The sequence below is a fragment of the Neopelma chrysocephalum genome, unplaced genomic scaffold (assembly GCF_003984885.1).
Source record: "Neopelma chrysocephalum unplaced genomic scaffold, ASM398488v2 Primary Assembly neopelma1_22, whole genome shotgun sequence".
Lineage (NCBI taxonomy): Eukaryota > Metazoa > Chordata > Aves > Passeriformes > Pipridae > Neopelma > Neopelma chrysocephalum.
In genome coordinates, this window is record NW_020897689.1 from 19,637,082 (window position 1) to 19,657,498 (window position 20,417).

A 20,417-nucleotide genomic window follows, 5' to 3' on the forward strand; every position below is an offset into this window, starting at 1 on the left:
AGCCTCTGCTAGGATACCCTGTCAATATATCTGTTATATTTTGAATTCATGTTTGTGAATATGGATAGATTGGTAATAATATGGGTCAAGTTTAGTGCAAACTTTTCCAGACTACTCTGACCATGCATGGCAGCTGTCCTTGTTCCTTGACTCCTAATCCATCCTCAGCAAAGTCTGGAAGTCACAGCAGATTTATAGTTTGTCAAATATTGAACAATGTGATCAATTAGAAATATTTCCTCCTGCTGTGGAAGCAGAATGAAATCCAGTACATCAGTCAACTGAACCCATTTTCAGCTTTTCTTTCATGAATAAATTTTTCAAACACACATTATAATTCTCTGCAATGCAAACCATCCTATTCACAACACAACTCAAAAGGAAGAGTTAGTAGTGATTTTTCACTCGCCTTCTATAATATGATTATTACTTTTTGATTTTGGGTGCTCAGTGAACAACCAATGATGCTTGAAAACCAACGTGATTCCCATTTTTACATACCCAAGCTGGAAAAGGAAGGAATAAAATCACACAATAATTTTCAACAAAAGTATGAAAAACACCAATAAGCACATGCTGATGTAAATTGGCCCACAGCTCCTGCACCCCAACTGAAAATCCATTATCTTTGCTCATAAAGTAGATTTGAGCATTTGTCTTGCACTTTTTAGAATCAATTCATTCTAAGACTAAGGGATAGTACTGCATATGCAGCTGTAATCCAAACTGCTAGTCCTAACTCTTAAAAATTATTTTATTAAGACATCAAAAATGTCTGTGGTGTAGCAGCACCGAAATGCTTCGAATGAGCTTGTTTGGTGCCTGATCTAATTCCAGATTTAAAAAAAAGTTTTTGATACTAATTTTATTTTCAAAAGAAATGGAGGATATCAACACAAATCACTCTGAAATCACAGTACTGGTTCAAAAATTGTGTTCTTCAATTTTTATAAGGTTTTAATATACTTTATTGCCATGGTTTTCTGTAATATCATAAAGGATAACATTGTTTTAGTTGACTATCTTTTATCATCTAGAAGCCGCATGTTAAAAAAAATTAAGTATTTTGAGGGTTGGTAGTGTTGCAACAGGGTTTCAGAACTCCATCTCCCCTGTGGAGAAGCCAGCAAGGGACTGAAGCCTGATGTTTCTGAATTCTTACCCCCAATTCACCACTAAAAGTTTCACAGAAACTATTTATTTACATGGCAGCAATGCAATGAAGGATTATTTTATCTCAACTGGTTTTCCTAGATCCTAGAAAACTTCACTCCCAAAACATATCTCATCAGGCTGGGAATTGTTACCAGCATTGCCATGGAGCCTTGATTTTAAGCTTCAAGGCTTTTGGATCTGGTCACTCAGAACAGAGTCTTTGTCAGCAACTCATACACCTCTGGCCCCAGGAACATCAAGTGAGGTGCCTGGTTGCTCTCTCTCATTCTGAACATTCCTCTGAGGTGACAGTCTAGGACCAAGAGGTAGCTAATGTCCTTCAAAGAGAACAAACTGGCCTCATTCCTTACAGCTGACACTAAGAATGAAAAGGGAACAGTGCCAGGCATAAAAGCAGCATGTCTTCTGGCAGTGCTCGTGTTGGAACCAGTATCATCGTTCTTCTCTCAACATAAGACCAGCAACAGCACTTGGGATCACAGAAACCATAAGATGGTAGGAATGACTAAGTATGAAAGGTTCGCTAAAGCTTGCAAACAAAACAATTGAGTTTTGTCAAAAAAAATCCCACTTTTCCAAGTATGCAGTAGCAGATTGAACAATTCTGAGAAGCATCTGTCAGGTCAAGTATCTAAAGAACCATGCAGAGGCAAGTCCCAGAAAGGTTCCAGGAGTACCTCCCATTCAGAGAGATAAGAAGAATTATAGAATATGCTGAGTTGGAAGGGGCCCATCAGGATCATTGTGTCCAATTCCTGGTTCTATGCAGGACACCCCAAGAATCACACCACATGCCTGAGAATGTTCTCCAAACACTTCTTGAACTCAGGCTTTGTGAAGTGCTGTGACCACTTCCCTGGGAAGCATGTTCCAGTACTCAACAACCCTCTGGACAAAAAAACCTTTTCCAGATATCCAACCTAAAACTCCCCTGGCTCACCTTCATGCCTTTTCCTTCAGTCCTGTCATTGGTCACAAGAGTGAAGAGATGGGTGCCTGCCCCTCCCCTTCTCACAAGGAAGTTGTAGATTGCAGTGAGGTCTCCCCTCAGTCTCCTCTTCTCTAGGCTGAAAAGACCAAGTGACCTCAGCCACTCCTCATACGGCTTCCCCTCAAGGCCCTCCAGAGTGTCCTTGTGGCCCTCCTCTGTACGCTCTCTAATAGTTTAGTATCTTTCTTATACTGCAGTGCCCAAAGCTGCACACAATATTCAAGGTGAGGCTGCACCAGTGCAGAGCAGAGCGTGACAATCACCTCCCTCAACCGGCTGGAGATGCTTTGCCTGATGCCCCTCAGGTTGCCATTAACCAGGACCCCCAGGTTCCCTTCCGCAGGGCTGCTCTCCAGCTTTTCATTCCCTAGTAGGTCGTAGCAGTGGGAGAGCGGGAGCAATCCAACAGCAAGCTCTTACTCTAGTACTACCAAAAGACAGCACAGAACTTAAAGACAGCAGCACTCATGTATAGGTTTCCAAATGGGAAGTGGCAGGATTCTTGTGAAAATGGCTTGGTTTTAATACAAGGGCTTGCAATGGCCTAAAAAAGGAGACAGAACAGTAGCAAATCAGAAATGCAAAATACAAAGGAGAAAAAAGAATGACAGATCTCAGTTAAAAAAAAAATCCATGAAATCTAGATTTAATGAAAACACTGAAAGAACTCACATTCATATGGCAAACCTTTCAAATTTATTTTGCAGATCACAGTTGGGAGCAGAAGAAACACCATTCCCCAAAATGTTGTTTAGAACGAAGACAAAAACCTTCAGTTGTAGTGAACTGATGGTTAAAAGCAAAAGCCAAAATTAAATGAGCTGCCCTTCTATATACATTGCAGCCATCAAAAGCTTTCAATATATTTATCAGTCTTTTCTTCTTCAGCTGAAATTTTGCTTTTCAGCCTTCTTTAATCCTAGCTTTATAAACACCCATTCTTGGATCTTAATTGCTCTCATCCCACTTTCAGCTCACATCTTGTGTTGCCCTGGAAGAAGCATTGCTTGCTTAAAGAGAAGAGCCACAAAAGGATTTTAGCCTATTCTAAAACAACCCTGCACTATTTCTACCTTTCTTTCATTAATTGGCTTTACAAAGGTCATGTAAAAAAAGTATGTCAAAGGAAATCTAGTCCATCAAAGAAAATGCTAATAGACATATAGCCAGAATATTATGATTGAGAAATTACCACATTCTCTCTTGTTTACATGTATTTGCATGCATTCACTTAATCAGCGTGATTCTCTGCTGCAGCTTCATGACTTAAAGGTAAATTCAGTGCTACAAGGACTACTGGGGGTTGGGAGATTTCATAACCCAGGACGTGAGGCCAGGGAAAGGATGTGGGTGGGTCACATCACGAATGGGGCAAGGAAAAGATTTTTTTTCAGGATGTCTGCACTGGCTTCTTAGCTAGAAGGTGGGGGCCAGGTTTGAAAGCCTGTCAGAGACCATCACATCCAGAAAGTACTGATGAGATGTTCTTGGCATCTGGGGGAGGTCTGTAGCTCATTCTGCCTTTCATAAAGGTTCAGCAGCTGTGGTGTGGGTAGGGTCATTAGTAATGCTGCATTCATGACTCATCTGTGAGTTATTCCTTAAATACACACACAGACAGGAATTTGTGTTTCACTGGGCTCCAAGTTGGTCAGGACCTTCAATACAAATGTGTGCATCAGTCTGCAAGAAAATTTATCATCTGACCTTGACATGTTTCTTCCACTTTGATAAAGAGTACTGGGTTCTATAGTTCCCTACTTGTAAGAACAAAGAATGCCTCTTGGAAGAAGAGAAGCTTTCACAACAAGAGTATTTCCCAGTTACAATCCATGCAAACAAAGACTAAGAGAATCTCAGAAGAGAGTTGGTCAGCAGAACAAAACTGAACAGCAGGAGTTTTAGCACGGAAGTACTTTATCTTGAGCTGAAAACTGAAATCTTCCATCAGCAAAATCAAATGAAGTGCTTCATTAAAAGCCAAGTTTAATTCATGCAGAAAAAATGTATCACTTTCAAAGCGGACTGAGTGGTTTTGTTTTGGGATAAGTGTCTCTCTGGGCTGCAGGACTTCACTAGATTTCTAATTTTGGTGGCTTGTAGACTGGACTATGGGGCTGCTTTTGGACAGCAAAATACAACTTCCCCACTTGGCACAGAAGCTTCATAGGGGTGACACGCCAAGAAACATGTATCTTCTGGCTGGAAAACCTGACATAGTAGAAACAGGAGAAAGGTGAAGTGCTGCAGTAGCTCAGGAAGAAAAAAAATTAAGTTCAGATTGAGGTGAAAGAAACCAACTAATTTGGAGATGTTAAAATCCTTCCTTTCAATCATGAATTTTTAAATGAAATGTTATGAAATTTCTTAATGGGAAGTTTCGGCTACAGTTTTTTGTTGATCAGCTGTTTCCACAGAAAGTAAATGGTTTTTGCAAAACATTACACAGCAGTGAAGATTAACTTTTTTTCGGTCATGGCAATTTTCTGCTTTTTTAATCTAAGTCTATATAAGCTGTGCGAGAATAAAGAGAAGCACAATGAAATCTATCATTGTGTTCAATGACACGAGAGAATAAAATTTGGACTGGTCCATTCTGATGCTTCTTACACTGAAAAAGCAGTGTGTTTATTTCAGGGTCAATATCACATGCCTAAAATTCACTAGCACTGAATATAAAAGCACATCTTTTTACAACAGGGAAAAACTCCCTGGTTTATTTTCTATGAAAACCCCCAAAAGTAAGAAATGCAAGTCAGGACTGAATTCAAATCCATATGTTGTTAAGACTCACCAGTATATCGCTGTTAATTGTCTAAAATATGAATAGTACCTCAAAAATCTAAGTTAATTTCTCACCTTTTTCACATAAGATAAGACATGGCAAATTGTGGTCTTTTTTCCCCCACCCTAACAATGTGAGTTTGGTTCTTTAAAGCTTTGTTGGTTTGTATGTGTGAGTTTTTCTTCCTCTCTTCCATAACAGCTGCTTTTTTCTTTGCCTTGCTTTTGAGAACAGGCTATGCAATTTTTAGAAAATAAGCACTGCAAATGAATCACCAAATGACAGTAGTTAAGCTCCAGCCATTGTGGATGCTCCTACTGAGGGGGAGCACAAGGGTTTACTTAGGCGCACATACTGTATGGGTGGGTGACCTTTGGCAAGGGTTGTACAGGCTCAGGAGGTGCCTCTCCTACAGTCCTTGCACACTGAGATCATTGTCTGAAGGAGCCCAAAGCGCAGGTGAGCGTCGCTCATCGAGTTGTTCACACATTTTTGGGCAACACAAGCTTCAGCAACACCAAAGTACCCACAGGGAAAGGACACTGCCATCTGGGAGGAGGCCCAGTGAAGTTGCCTCCTTGGCTCCTCAGGAGCCTTGCAGGGGTGTGAAAAGCAAGGTCACCATTAAATCAGCTAAGATCGCATGGAAGCATTGCGCAATGGATTCCTTTCAACTCCCTAATATCCTCTGACGGAAAGGGGATTGGAGAGACTTTTTGCAGACACAAACTTCTCCTTGTACATTTTACAACCAAATCCCGTATCTGGATTTAGCTCAGCATAAGCTAACATAATCTTAAAGTCCTGGTGTATGCAGTAAAGCAAAAAAAATCTTATTATGGCAGTAAAATCACGACTGAGGTAAATATACTCAGCGTCTCTACTTTCAGACATTTGCAACCTTCCAAAAAATACTGTTCTTTGGTCTAAGGATTTCATGTCTTGTCAGTTCAAGACTACTTAAAAAAAACCAATCAAAAATGTCTGCCTGTTATTTTTGAACACCTGTAGTGCTCAAACAGGAAAATAAAAGAGGAAGTAAGTGTACAAAACATGGAAGGTCATAATATCTTATCATTCAGCCTTGAAAAGCCTTCCCACTGCAACCAGGGCTAACTTGGAACTGGGTCTTGCTAAACCACCTGGAATTGCACACAGAGATTCCCATAAAAATTCAGCTTTGATATCAGCTCCCAAAGTTTTCATGACATCATTTTTTCCTACTTATGTTGAAAAAGTTAAAAAGGCACACTGAGATCATTGTCTGAAGGAGCCTAAAGGGCAGGTGAGCATCGCTCATTGAGTTGTTCATACACTAACATATTGTTCACACACATACATATTGACAGAAACAGAAGCATTTGTGTTCTGACAATGCCATTAAATATATTTAAATGTGACAAAACCAAATAATTACTTTTAGCAGTGGCCAGCATTATCTGGGAATGCAATAGTTTAATACTAAAGGAGACAAACTCATGTGGCTGGTAAATAAAACAATGGATGAACTCCCACCTGTTTGGGACTTGAAGCCCCACTCTAAGAAATGGGCTGACTTATGGGCTGACTTAATATACTCCAGTTACAAATGGGAAATGTGTTCATGCTATCAGGTCACTGAGAAGAACAAAACAATTTTTGGTGTTCAAAATATTCCCCCCTCCTGAAACAAGTCTCTTTAGGATTAATGTAGGCATGGACTCCACATCATTTGAAAGGGACTCTGACCATTGCAATACATGTTCTTAGGACTTTGACCTTCTCTTTGCTGTTGTGTTTTTGTGACATATTCTACAAATAATTCAAAAAAAGCCTGCTGGATGTTCATTCCTTACCTTTTTTTTTTTTGATTATCATTGTCTCCTCCCTCCCCACCTCCCTCCAGTATTCTAAGAAATTCCATCACCCCACCTTTGCAGATATGCATGTCTGTATATATTCAGGCATTTATTTCCTTTCTCTGATGCACATGTAGTCCTGCCCTTGTGTATGCACTGGGTACTTCACCATTAATAGCTTCACAGGATAAAGTCAGCAGATTCCCACAAAAGTGTCTTCAGTGGAGCTGTATGAATTTCTGGAGCTAAGGACCTACTGCCTAGATTGTGTGTTACACTCTGCTTTTGTATGGGAAGGCACAGATTTGCTGTACTGCTTTGTATTTTGCTGAAAAGCCTTTGGAGCTAGGGCAGTTTTTTTGCTACATTTCTTGATAACTGTTCCAACTGTATTTTCTTTTTGAAAGGGAGATTTAAAAATAGAATATTAAACAACGGTAACAGTACGGTTACCATATACAAATGCTGAAGTTTTAGAAGCACCTGCAGTGGGAGTTTCTGCTAAGAACACTTGCCAAGTAGAAAAACACAACAGTTAAGAAGCCAGTTAATATAGGTGCACAAACAACATGGAGTAGAACCTTAATTTCAAAATCCAGCTAAACACCTCAATATCTAATGGCATTGATGATTCACGAATAGTATGCAAGTGGGTGTTACCACTTTCCAAAACAAAGTCACATTCCAAGTTAGGGGAGGATCACCTCCTCTAAAAACAAAAATAAAAGGAAAGGAAATGAAAGAAATAAATGGTGAAAAATAAGCTGTGAAAAAAAATAGTAAAAGCCTTCTCAAGGTCTGAGCTTCCAGCCGCACTGCTCACATAACAAACACTAACAAATGTTTCGATAACTCAAGGACTGTGTATGAGCATGTGCTGAAGCTTCAATTTAAATGCATTAACAACATTTAACAACTTTTCATAAATTATGTTCCAGTTGCTGATGTGTTCTTTCCAAATATAAGTATAAATTTGAGGTAAAGCATAAAACCCTAATATAAATATAAAACCCCTTAATGAATTTTTAGCCCCCTTGGTAGGAAGAGATTCATTGGACTTAGCCAACCAGACAGCAAGAAGCTCACGAAGTTTCACTGCTGTGAGGCTGTCAAAGACAAGGAAGTGATGAAAGAAAGACTTCTCCTTTTGGTTTGGGGCTTTGCAAACAAAACAATATCTTGTTCTTAATTACTATGTTTGAAGACCACTAAAAAAAATGTAGATTGCCCAGTATCTTGCAGTCCTTAAAAGTAAAGAGATGCATGAGGAGCTAATTACAACAACATGCAAGCTTTGCTGTCATTTAGTGGAAAGAAGTTGATACAAAGAAAAGCAAGAAAGAAAAAGTACCACCATGAAAAAACCCACCCTTTTCCTCGCTGGCAAAGCCCCACGAGAGTCATCCAACTAGATGCTGATAATATTGGATAATTGGATCTGATGAAACAAGTTTCTTTGTAGTTTAGCAAAGATAAGTATGTAGCATCAACAAATTAGGACGTCAATCGTAATACCAATGGGACAAACTTTGCTTTTTCTCTCTGCTAGGCAGAAGCCATTGAGCCTCCCCTGGAAAAAACAGCAGCTAATTCAAGTGCCCCAGTCGGTTTTAGAATAGCTAACCCAGGGGTGCTAAAGTCAGGTCCTACATCTCCACTCTCCTCCTCTGCATTCTGAGCCAGGCAGCCACAGGATCCCCTGTGCCAGTTGATACTTTCCTCTTTCAGAGATCTCTGCTTGAGAAAATGTGAAGCATTTTGGGTACAAAAAATGGGAGGAAAGTGACAGCCTGTCTGCTGATGTCCAAGGAACGATAACATCCACATCCTGCCTTCAGTGGTACACCTGCATTTCCCCACCTGGCCAGAGGGGCAGCCACCTGGGCGGTGCCGACTACCTGCCTGCACACTGCAGCTCCACGGTTTCGATCTGCAGTACTGTAGTGCAGGAAATTAAAGCTTCTGGTCAGTCCCGGATAACTGTGACCATTTGTAGTTTTGGCAGCAGTTTTCAGCTCTCTTTCCATTGTGTAATTTCAAGGTCTTGCAAAACACATGTCAGTATATGTAAGGGAAATCTGGGTTTCAAGGACAAATCTTCTCAACATCTGAGTGGTAAGATGAGATTGACTCATAGGCATAAATTCTGCTCTGACAGACAACTTCGGTTTTAAATATTTTTCCTAGGTTTTAAACAGCAAATGGCAGAGAGATGGGACTACAAAGGTTTCTGCTAGATTGTTTCTTCTTTTTTTATTTGTTTCTTTTTCTTCCAAACTCCCATATTTTCCTAAGCCATGTCCTTACCTGATTGTTCACATTAAGGTGAGAGATGTATTAAAAATATATAAGCAGTAGAATCATCACAGTATATGCAAAATGGTAGACTGTAGAAATATTCACTGCTAAAATTTCAACTGTTAAATGTATTTTGGTAGGCAAAGAAGACTGCAGCTTTCTTAAACATGAGGAAATCCAAAGGATTACATCAAACCATGTTACAGACACTGACAGATACAGGCTTTCAAGCAAAACAGCTGTCATTAAAGCTCCTGTGACTGCTTAGAATACACTGCTGCAGTCTCCTAAAAAAACCCAAAACATGGGAAATAAAGAATACCTTTAGCTTCAGAACAGAGACGCAGCTCCATCTTTCCTCCTTTTTCTACAAATAAACAAAAGTAATATGAACCCTTTCTATATCTGTGGTCATCAGCAAAGGCCAAAAAGCCATAATATGGCCTTCAACAAGCATGCTCATTTCATAGCAGCAACCACAACCTCACACCTTTCTTAGGACTGCACTTAGTGCTACATGTCCATTTTATTTGACATTAAGGTCTTCCAGGTACAAAATCACTTCCTACCTTCCAAAGGTTCCCACTACTTGAAATGAAGACTGTGAGCACTGGGTAAAAAGCCTGAAGCAGCATACATTACCAGCACAGCTGCTAAAATGCTGTTGTGTCATTCCTTTCCTCGGACACTCATACAAGCTGTCCCTGCACATCTATGCCAACAGCAACCTGCCAAAGCCAGGTTTTGTGTCGTTTGGTGTGACAACTAGCGCAACTATTTACTGAGATAATTTGCACGTTCACTTGCCATCCACAATCAACGTGCAGCAGTAGCTGAGATATCACAGAGCAGTTTAAATCCAAGCGTCACTGGCAGAACGGGAAAGAAGATGCTTGGGCTTGTAGATGACAAGAGCATGCAAGAGCAGCTCTGTGGTGACGCATGGCTCAGCTGCCTGTTCCATGGGATTTTTCTCTGTGGAGCTGGCAAGACAGGAAAACAATTGGTTGCAGGACATGTACAGAGATGACTGAAGGTCACAGAGAACTACCTAGAAGGAAGTGTGACCTCTAAACCAGCCTTTTTACTGCATTTTTGATGGCCTGAAGGGGATCAACTTTGATTCAATGTTCTTGTCATTATATGGCACAGGAAGGAGGACATAGCTAATGAGTTTTTAAAGTCTCAGCACTCTAAAGCATCATTCAGGCCTGGTGTAATCTATCCCTGTGTTAGAATTACAGTTTCCAACTTCCACAGTTCCCAATTTTATTTATGGCATAGTACTTACGCAGAAATGCAGACAAACACATATTAATGCTTACAGGAAATGCAACATGGATCTAGTTGCGCATGTCATAAACCTTTCCTGTTTGTGTCCTGCCTGGAGAATAAGAGTCATTCATTGGGAAGCACATGCCTTTTCTTTCTGCCCCCCTCTCCACGTCAGTATCCTCAATGCCTTTCTTCTAGTCTTTCCATCTGGCTACATGGTGAACTCCAGAAGCATTTGCATTGATGGCGCAGGACTTAGCACTAGATCTGTCATATATGGTTAAGCTGCTGCTGGGCTAAGCTCCCTGTTTTATCCTGAGTGGTATTTTCTCTTTGAACTTTAGGAATTTATACAGTGTTTTATCCTTTCAAGTATCTCTACAAATTCTTCATAGGATCTACAGCACAGGCAGGGCCTTTTTATGACAGAAAGACACAGTAGGTTTCCATGCTTTGCAGTCACTGTAATATAGCCCACTGCTTCAGTAAGCCCACTAACATTACATTCATTATTTGGAACTGAGCTTACAGTAAAGAAGTCGTTTGTTCTGATAGTCAAGCGCACCATCAAAAGTCTGATTGCCTACAACAAATCAAGAGAGTTTTATAAGCCTTAGAATGTGCTTTCATGTGTTGAAAGAAAAAAAAAAGCCACAAACTGTGCAGGAATAATTATCTTTGTGCTAGCTTGTTTTTAAAAGTAAAACAGGTAACATTTATGTGTAAATGCAAAGAGCAGTGACAATATGGGGCTCCTAGGGTATCAGAAATGTAGCGTTCCCTGTGGAAATACAGAAGAGCAATACAATGGGACAAATGAAATATACCCTTCACCAAAACATGGAGGTATTCTACCTATTCTTCTGCTTAAAAAGGATGACTGGCTAATCCTTAGTGCAGAGAAACGTACTAAGTAGCTGCATTTTAAGTTACTAATCTTGTACAATAACTATTGTTTACCTTTTCTGTGAAAAAAAAGTTCCATGCAGTTGTCCATAATAATTTCAGTCTTAATATGACTCGATAAACAGGGGTTATGAAAGAAAAATTAACAAATTACCTTTTAGGGTAGGCTGATGCAGTGTTCACAAACACTGACTGCTTTTAAATCTTCTGTATCTGTCCGGAGATACAGGGACTGCAAAAGCAGTCCCTCTAATATTACAGTATTTGACAGTATGTATCACCTTTCTCTGCAGAAGGTTATACAGAACACGGCGTGATGCACTTCCAATGTGCCTGTCTGTGGGCTTGAAACATATAGCGACTTACTTTCCTCTCTTCAGTGCCAGCACTTAACTGAGGACAAGTATATTCCCTTTTCAGCAGATTCAGTAATAAAAAGGAAATCAGTGTCCTGTCCGTTGGCAGAAACAGATACAGCTTGACCCTGCTCCTGCAAATATTGGTCTTCAACCCATAAAGATATTCCCAAGACAGTTCCTCATGTAAGTAGTTCTGTAAGGTCAAAAGACAACCTTTTTCCAAAGAAGCCTTTGCAAAATGAGTTGTGCTCTGTCATGTTAAGAGAAAAGAAACTTTGCTGGAGCATGTACTAATTTTAATTAGCAAAGTACAGTCCTTCTCATCTGGTGATTTGGGTGGTTTTTTCCCTTCTCCTCTTCCTCTTTCCTTCTACTGGTTTCAGGCTTTTTTCTTTCTTTCTACTCTTCCCTTTTGCATTGTTTTTTTCTCCTTTCACATACTATTTTTCTCCATACCACTTTCCCTTTTTAACAATCTTCCTCTTCCTCCTCCATCCTGTTTTTCTTTCCCTTTGCCCTCTCCCAGTCCTCTGGAGGACTACACCTGTGTTTTTCTAACAGTCCTGCCAGAAGCAGCTGAATGCAGGTGCTAAGAAAACTGATAAAACCCCCTTGAGACTTAAAGGCTATATTCCTCCTAGCCTGCACAAAGGGAAATGGTAGATGTGGCTAAGGAGACAGGAATTAATGAGTCAAAACTTGCAGAATTCCCACACAGGCGATTTACATTTCTGTAGCTCCCCTTAACTAGTGCACACCACCATTAAACTGCTTGTTCTGGTTAATATTTAGGAAGGGAAAAAATGAGCCGAGTCACATGGTAAACACATCTGAAAGACTGAAAGAAGAATAAAAAGTTAATAAAAGTGTGTACACATCAGTCATTATACTCAGACCAGAACACATCCTTCCATTCAATATTTAGAACGCACCATTTCCATTACAGAAGCAAATACTTGCCTCTGAAACCTACAGGAATGCTATTCGCGTTTTGAAATCCAGGCCCTAAGAAATTATCTCATTATTCCCTCTCTTCAAAATAGTGCTTTCATCATACTCATCTTGGACACCTCGCCAGGTAGGTCAGTCCCCACCAAAAGCCTGGTCCCATTCTTTATGCCAAAACACACTCCCTAGGTCTGCTGGTACATTTAACTTGCTGGCTTGCAGAATTTCCCTGTGGACTGTGTGCACTTAGAAATCAGCAACCACACAGCTTGATTTGGGAGTTACACAGACAGCTGCCATGTCTTCAAGTTAAGCAGAAAGGGATTACATTAGATCAGATAAATATAATTTATTTCCAGGATTTGAGAAAAGATTTTTCTTATCCCAATAATTCCAGCCAGTCTAACTTGAGGATCCTAGAAAGATATAGCTGAATCTTTACTTTTACACTGAGCATATCCAGACCCCATTACAGATTTTGCCAAAATCACAGATCTTTGGTTTGCCTTATCAGCTCAAAGAAAACTGTGTCCACACACCTTTCAGAATTTGAAGAGAAGCCCATGGCAATTTTCAGCTGAGTATGTGATGCTATTCACCCTGCTATCCGCAAGTGCTCTCTCCTAATAAGGAGAATTGGACCTTCAAGCAAGATACCTGTGTGCCCTAAGACAGCAAGGCCAGGTGATTCTCCAGCATCACATTGAAAAAATTAGGGAAATGGGCTTCTGCAACGAAATCCATCTGCAGACATGTTCATGCCACCTAGCTTTCCTATGTCCTTTCTGTAGAGATGCAACTAATGTTTAGGTCTTAAAAAGACTTATAAGTGTTTAACTATCAATTATTATATGGCCTGCACACATCACACACCTGTTAACTGGTTGCCATCAATGGAAGGAGCTTAGCTGGGGAGTCTAGCTAGCTACACACAAAGATTTTGGAAGCTATGACCTATGAAGAAAATTTATTACATTTTGTACTGACAACTGATTTCCATGCAATTCTTGCTCATTGTAGTACTTCATACTTTACAATGCAATTCAAAACAAAAAGCCTGGCACGCACAAATTTCCACTGATCTCAAGTTGTACGAGTAGCTGTGTTGGTAGAATCTGAGCTGGTAGCAGGCTTCAAGTGGTTTGTAAGGGGATTCACTGCAGCAAAGTGTCATTTTCCACATTCCCAGTTGTAGTAACAAGAGTGCCTGGATTCAAAAGACTAAATAGCTTCCTTTGTTTATTATATAATCTGCAAAACTGCAGTCAGAGAGCAACAAAGAAAGCACAGATCCTTCCTCTGAGCTCTCTGACATGCCCCCTCCTCAAAAGAAGTCTCTCTTCGGGTCATCACTTTGGTACTCAGCCTTTTGCTTCGGCAACTTTTTTTGAATTGCCAAGATCCCTACTTATTATGCCCGTACATACAATTATCAACATCTACACATATGTATGTGCTTTGCTGGCTGCCCACATTCAGGCCCATCTGTTAGGTTGGCGCTCTGCCCACCGAGAAGTTGGTTGGTCCGTTCCACTAAAGCGTAACTGTCAAGCCGTGATGGACTTTGGTGGGCAGCCAAGAGCCCTTCTTTCTCCAGGGAGGCAAAAGCCTCCCAGCGCAGCTCGAGTTTGTGTGGCAAACCACACGAGCACGCTCATTGACACGCACACCAAAGCAAAGAGGATTTCAAAGAGGAAAGAAAAGAGGAGAGCTGACTGGTACTTCAGACTGTGATCCAGACCTACTTTTTGGAGGTGATTATAGTGTACAATGCTGCTGCGGCTGAGCACAGGCCAACCATCATTTAACTCTGACTTTGGCACCAATCAAGTACAACAGGGCAATTGTGAGACAACTCAATAGATGTAAACAGCCACTACACAGGGCAATTCTGTGAGGCATAAGGGCATATACAAATGGCCTAAAAAAGGCAGCTCCTTCCACGTGCGTGTAGACTTGGTGAGCAACTACAGTTGCCCAGGAACCAGGAGTCAAGATCAGAACATGTGTCAGATCTTCAATTCAGCCCAGATCTTTCCAGGAAGATCATCCTAGCATCTTGTGCACGCTGCTCCCTCTCACGTTTCCGATTAAAACTGACCTTTACTTTTCTGCTTGTACTATGTGAAGACAGAGGTTGGTCATGATTTGCTTTGGGAGTTTAATCTTCCAATGGCAATAATTACATTCCAGAAAATGCTGCTTTATCTTCCACTTTTCCTTTCCTCCAGTCCCCTGTGGACTTAGCCACTAGGAGACTAGCACTCAATGTGGCTCTTCCTCACGGATGGAATCAGCTCACCCATCCTCCCTGGTGTCAAGCATGACGCAAACACAGTTCCGCCTTCCTGCACAAGCCAGGATGAGCTGTTCAATGTGGTCTCACTGTTCAATGGGTCTATTCACCCATAAGTATAACACGCAAATTCTGGCGCTAAACCAGCAGCTCCTCAGGAAGGCCCAAGGGCAAAATTATATCATGCTTTTACTTAAACCAACATGGTCAAACTTCACTATGGAGGAGTCTTACCAGTTAAACAAGCCTCCACTCACACCTGCAAGGAGCTGGCAATCAGGAGCAAGTTCTGGCTGAACTTTTTAAAAGTTGCAAACAATGTAGAAAGATTTCCTTTCCTCTCCTAATTTTAATCATGTAATAAAAATCTTACATTATGATTCTTACATCACGAACCAGTTTATAGACATTGCTGTCACATGACATTTTAATTGCTGTTACCTCTTTAGGCAACTAAGCCAAGGCAGAGTTTGTCAGCACCAAGAAAAAAGAAAATCAAGTTTGAATTTCATTTTAAGCAAAATAAGCAGAGACATCCAGACAACTACATGAGGAAATTCCACATGTATCTTCTGCTTCAATTTGGAATGGCTCTTCTAACATCTCTTCCCGCTAAGAAGATTAAAAAAGACCAAACCATTTGAGATATTGCATTCCTTCTTGACATCAATCTGGTCAAAGATTTAACTGAAAAGAGCCTTTACTTTTGTACTTTGTACATTATAGGATGAAATTCTGTTAAGTTGTAATCTCTTTTGAACAATTATAGAAATCTCTGTATTTCCCTTTACAGGCTGTTCTGTTTATACAGAGAGAGCATCCCTATACAAATGCAGTCTCTGTACAATAAAAGGTACAGCTCAGAATTTCCCTCTGGGTGCTTGTGACATATGCACAGGCATGTGAGCTGACAGTGGTACTTCTCACATAATCAGTATAAATATAGTGGTTCCAGGAAGAGATGACGTCACACATTTTATAGTAGAAGAACTGTATAAAACAATTATATTCTCTAGCAGCAGTTGTGGATATGCTGTATGTAAGTACTACAGTTGTGATCTCCTTCTCTCTTCAGTGGGAGGAAGAAAATACACTAAGACTGTATTTATGTCATCATAAATGAGGGAAAGATTTAGCCCCATAATTTCAGTCCTGGATGTTTTAAGCAGCGGGGCAAAACCCTGGCTCTACCAAAGTCAACAGCATCAGTGCAACTAGTCTCAGGTTTGTTGACTTCTACACCAGGGCACAAAGACCACTGAAATTTCCAAATTTTTACAAGTGACTTGGCATTTTATCTCAGTTGCTGAGACTGCTAAACTGTCCCTGCACCGACTTCTCCACAAGAGACACTATAGCTATCTACACATCTAGAGAATAGAATAGGTACCTGTCTCTTAGATGAAGCATTTATGCTTTAATTGGAATTTGTATGATTTAGACCTAAATTGGCACAGCTTTCCTGCATGGTTTTCAATGCTTTCATTGTAACAGTTTCACAATTTAAGGCAATGTGAGAAGACAAAGGCATTTTTTGCAAGACCATGAACACATGTACCCTCTACTCCGAAACCAGTTGCTAACATCTGTCGTTACATACAAGAGATTAAAAATATACAGATCAATAATGTTCTGCTGCAATTTTCAAATAAAAAGCTCATGTAATTTTTTCCAAACACAGTCCCTCTAGCAGCTTTTGTAATGATGTAGGAGAGGGAGACATTGCATCACACTCTTCCAGGCCATTCCAATTGCCCCACACATAATTTCCCCGCTGCTCCCCCCCCTCTATTTTCAGTAAAAGTGTCATTCTTGTGCTGTTTCTGCAAGTGGACAGAATTTCGAGCATCTGCTCCCAAATGACTACAAATCAAGGAATCTTCATGCTCCATTAGCTTGCGAAGATGGTGTTATTAATGATTGCTATTCAAGGAAGTTCACGGTAAGTGTCTAAGTAAAGACACCTCTGATGTAAGGCTTTGTTTTGTTTCTGAAAACAGCTGAGTAAGCAGTCTTCACTGTCGCTGTTTAACGTATTTCTGAAGCTAACACTTCTAAGAAATTTCAATTATTTTCATTAGCTTAGCAGTAACATCAGCTTCCTCTGGAAACAGAAACAATACTATCATTCTACTGTAATGCTCATGAAAGTTATTTAGCTTAAGCAAATACCGGGGCCTATGAAGATGCAGCACTGGTCTTAGTCTTCTACTCTTTTTCCAGTTGCAGAAGTCTGAAAAAGCTGGTTCAAATCCAGAATGCAAAAAGTGAAAATTTAAGTATTAGGCCATCTTACTATTGGACTTGAAACAACGTAAGAAATGAATGGGTATATCCTGGCAGATGTGATTTGCTTGACAAGGTAATATACCATTATTTTCTACATGATCTTAACCAGCAGCCTTTCATTTCAATAGAAGCAGGACCAACTCTGCAAAGAAAAGGCGAGTTGGAGGACTGACTGGGATTTTTGCCTGTTACTTGCCTAGGTGCACAACAAATGCAATGCATCCCATGCATGAATACCACATAATACCAAATTTAAAGATAAGAGATCTGACTCATCACTCCACTGCACCAGTTTTGTGCCTACAGGGCTCCATGTTCTTCCACGGTGACTCAGACCCAAGACTCCCCTCTCTCCAGGAAAAACATGACAAGTCATGCAGTACATGTCAGACTTACCCATCAACTATAATCTCCATTTGCACTGCGAAACTAATTGGAATGTAACATTCCATACTACTTACAGTTTGCTGTTATGCCTAGAGATAAGAATATATATAATTAATGTAAAGAGCAGAAGTTTAAAACACAGTCAACTGAATTAACCCTCTTACACCTGGCAACACACAAGGAGTCCTGTTTAAGAAAGTGGTCCCTTGCCAAACGTTAGTAATCTCGATATGAGCACGCTAAGATTAACAGCATGGAATTAAAGGGAAGGAGATTAGTCACTGGAACAAAAAGTTTCTCTGGAACAGTTCTCATTCCAAGACTGCTGCCTTCACTTTCCTAACCCAAAGCTGCTGAAACAGAAGAAATTTTCTGGACAACTGTAAGATAGGCATTGACTGTTTCTTCCAAAAGGACACACAGTGTTTATGACAGCTATTTTTGGCTTTCGGCTATACAAATAAAAACACCATGAGGCCGATTTTCTTCTCACAGCTTCATGTCAGTATATATTCATTGATTTCAGTGCAATTATATCGGATTATTTGCCTGGCATGGAAGTTAGAGAGATCAGTGCTGACCCTTAAAGACAATTCTGAATGGACTTACACTGGGCAAAATGGACAGAAGGAGACAATCTATTCTACAGCCTCTGACAGCGTACAACTGTAGAAATCAAGGGAATCATTAATAAAGAACTAAACCTTCAAAAGCCAAACAAACCAAAATAATTCATCCTTCACCTTGCTCTAAATCTTAATGGATTGCTATCCAGAAGCTTACCATAATGTACCCTATGCTTTTTTCCTTTTTTTTTTTTTTTTTTCAGGATTGGTGGGTTACCCTGGCACACAGAGATCAAAGCCACATGTTTGTTCTTAGGATTGGGTCCTGAGGTACTCCCTAGAGAGAGCTGAATCTTCTATAGTTTAGGCTGCACAGTTTAGCCATCCTGGGGCATTTGTGCACACAATGAGTAACACACTGAAAACTGCTCATGGAAATGATTACACACCATTGGGGAACCACATATACTAAGCATTATATGCATAAAATATCTACTTTCTTGTGATCACAGTGTGCACACATATGTAATTTCCTATTTACTACTATCACTGCAAGACTACAGCACCTCATTCTGACTACAGTGATATCCCATTGAGAGGTCAAGCCAGGAGCTGGTATTTTATGTGTGACTTGCTATAAGAAGGAAAGATTTATTCTCTGGCGTTCTATTCTTTGAATTTTAATTTGCCTTGTGAAAAAAGAAAAAAACAAAATTCACATAAAACCACAAAAACATCTACTGCAATGACTACGGATTTTGAATAAATATAGGACCTTGACTGATGACTGCAACAAGACGGCAAAACCCAAAAATGTGTCAGTAGGATCATTCTCTTTTGAAGAGCAATATAAAGACATGCACTTAAAATAGACATGGAATTGGCTTTTATCTCATGCTCACTTACCCTGTGACACCCAGAAACGAGGATGATTTAAAAATCTAGCACTCACTACTCTCTAGTTGTCATCATTCTATTAGTCCAGTTGTGTGCAAATTCACAGTTGTGAGAGACCACCTGGTATGAAGGTAAAAGCTACAAAAACAGCTCCATAGCTAATGATAGTGTTAAACCGTAGAATCCATACCTTTACCCCCATTATTAAATTACTTCCACATCAAGGGGAGGAGCAGAGGTACAGCATTCAGAACTGAACAGTAAGTTACAAAACTTTGAACACAACACAATATATTGAATGCCTAAGAGCACCAAATTTGTGATGCTGCTTCTTACTTGGTGAATCTCTCCTTTTAACATCTCCTGCATCACCAGTATCTATCGAGGATTACCAGGCAACACTGTTTCCCACCAACGTTTACAGTACTACCTAAGGTATCACCCATGCTGGGAAGTGGATCCAGTGAGTAAGTAACAGATTCAACGGCCGCCAGCAGTATTTCATTTTAGGTGGTAGCTGGTCTTCAGCATGGGAGAGTAGTACAAGCCAGTTTGGCTGCAATGACCGAGATTTTCACCGCCCAACACCAAAGTTTGCCAGCGAGCCGCCGAACGCACAGGTAAAAGGCAGTCGCTGCTGCGTTGCAGGGCGCCGTCCTTTCGTCACTTTTACCTCAGCCGGCTGCAAGGGGCGACAGCAGCCGGGCAGGGACAGCCGGCCGGGTCCCCGGGGGCTCTCCAGGGACCCGCTGCACGGAGCGGCTGGGTGGGCGACTGGGAGGCAGCCCGGCCGTGCCGCATGCCTGTGCACACTCACACACCGGGAGCGCCCCAGCAGCGCCCGAGGACAGACGGGAGCGCCGTGCAACCCCACAGGGGGCGGCCCCGGGAGGGTGGGAGAGGCGGAGGGGCAGCCCCCCCCCACACCTCCCCCACCCTCCCGAGGCCGCCCCTCACCTGCGGACAGCAGCGCTGCCAGGGAATCCCAGGGCCCCCCGCCCCGCTTTGGTGCACGGCAACAGGCGGCTGCGCCCCTCGCCCGGCACCGCGCACCCGCTGCCCCGGCCGGGATCGCTACCTCGGGAAGGCTCTGTGCGCTCCCGCCGCCGCTGCCGCCGCCGCCGGGGCGGATCAGCTGATATTTACCTGTGAGGTAATGCACGCTCCGTAAGGTCACCGTGCACCCGCCGCCGGCACACGGTGCCAGGCAAGAGGAGGAGGGACGCGCCGGGAGGAGCGGGAGTCGCTCCTGCTCCTGCTCCGCCGGCGCCGCGCACGGCGCCGGAGCGGGGCGGCCGCGCCGCGCAGAGGCAGAGGCGGCCGCTGCCGCTGCAGCTCCTGGCACATGCTGCAGGTGTCAGCGCAGGAGCTGCCCCGCCGCCCGCCCGCCGCGCCCGCCCCGCCGC

General features: G+C 41.6%; 1 protein-coding gene across 1 annotated transcript in view; it reads right to left on the reverse strand.

Annotated features, from left to right (window-relative positions):
• Window positions 1–20,287, reverse strand: part of DTNA (dystrobrevin alpha) — a 226,914-nt gene extending 206,627 nt beyond the window's left edge. The window contains exon 1 of the mRNA XM_027674327.1: window positions 20,158–20,287. The gene's annotated coding sequence lies outside the window, so the exon portion shown is untranslated. The remainder of the gene's footprint in view (window positions 1–20,157) is intronic.
• Between the last annotated feature and the right edge of the window lie 130 nt (window positions 20,288–20,417).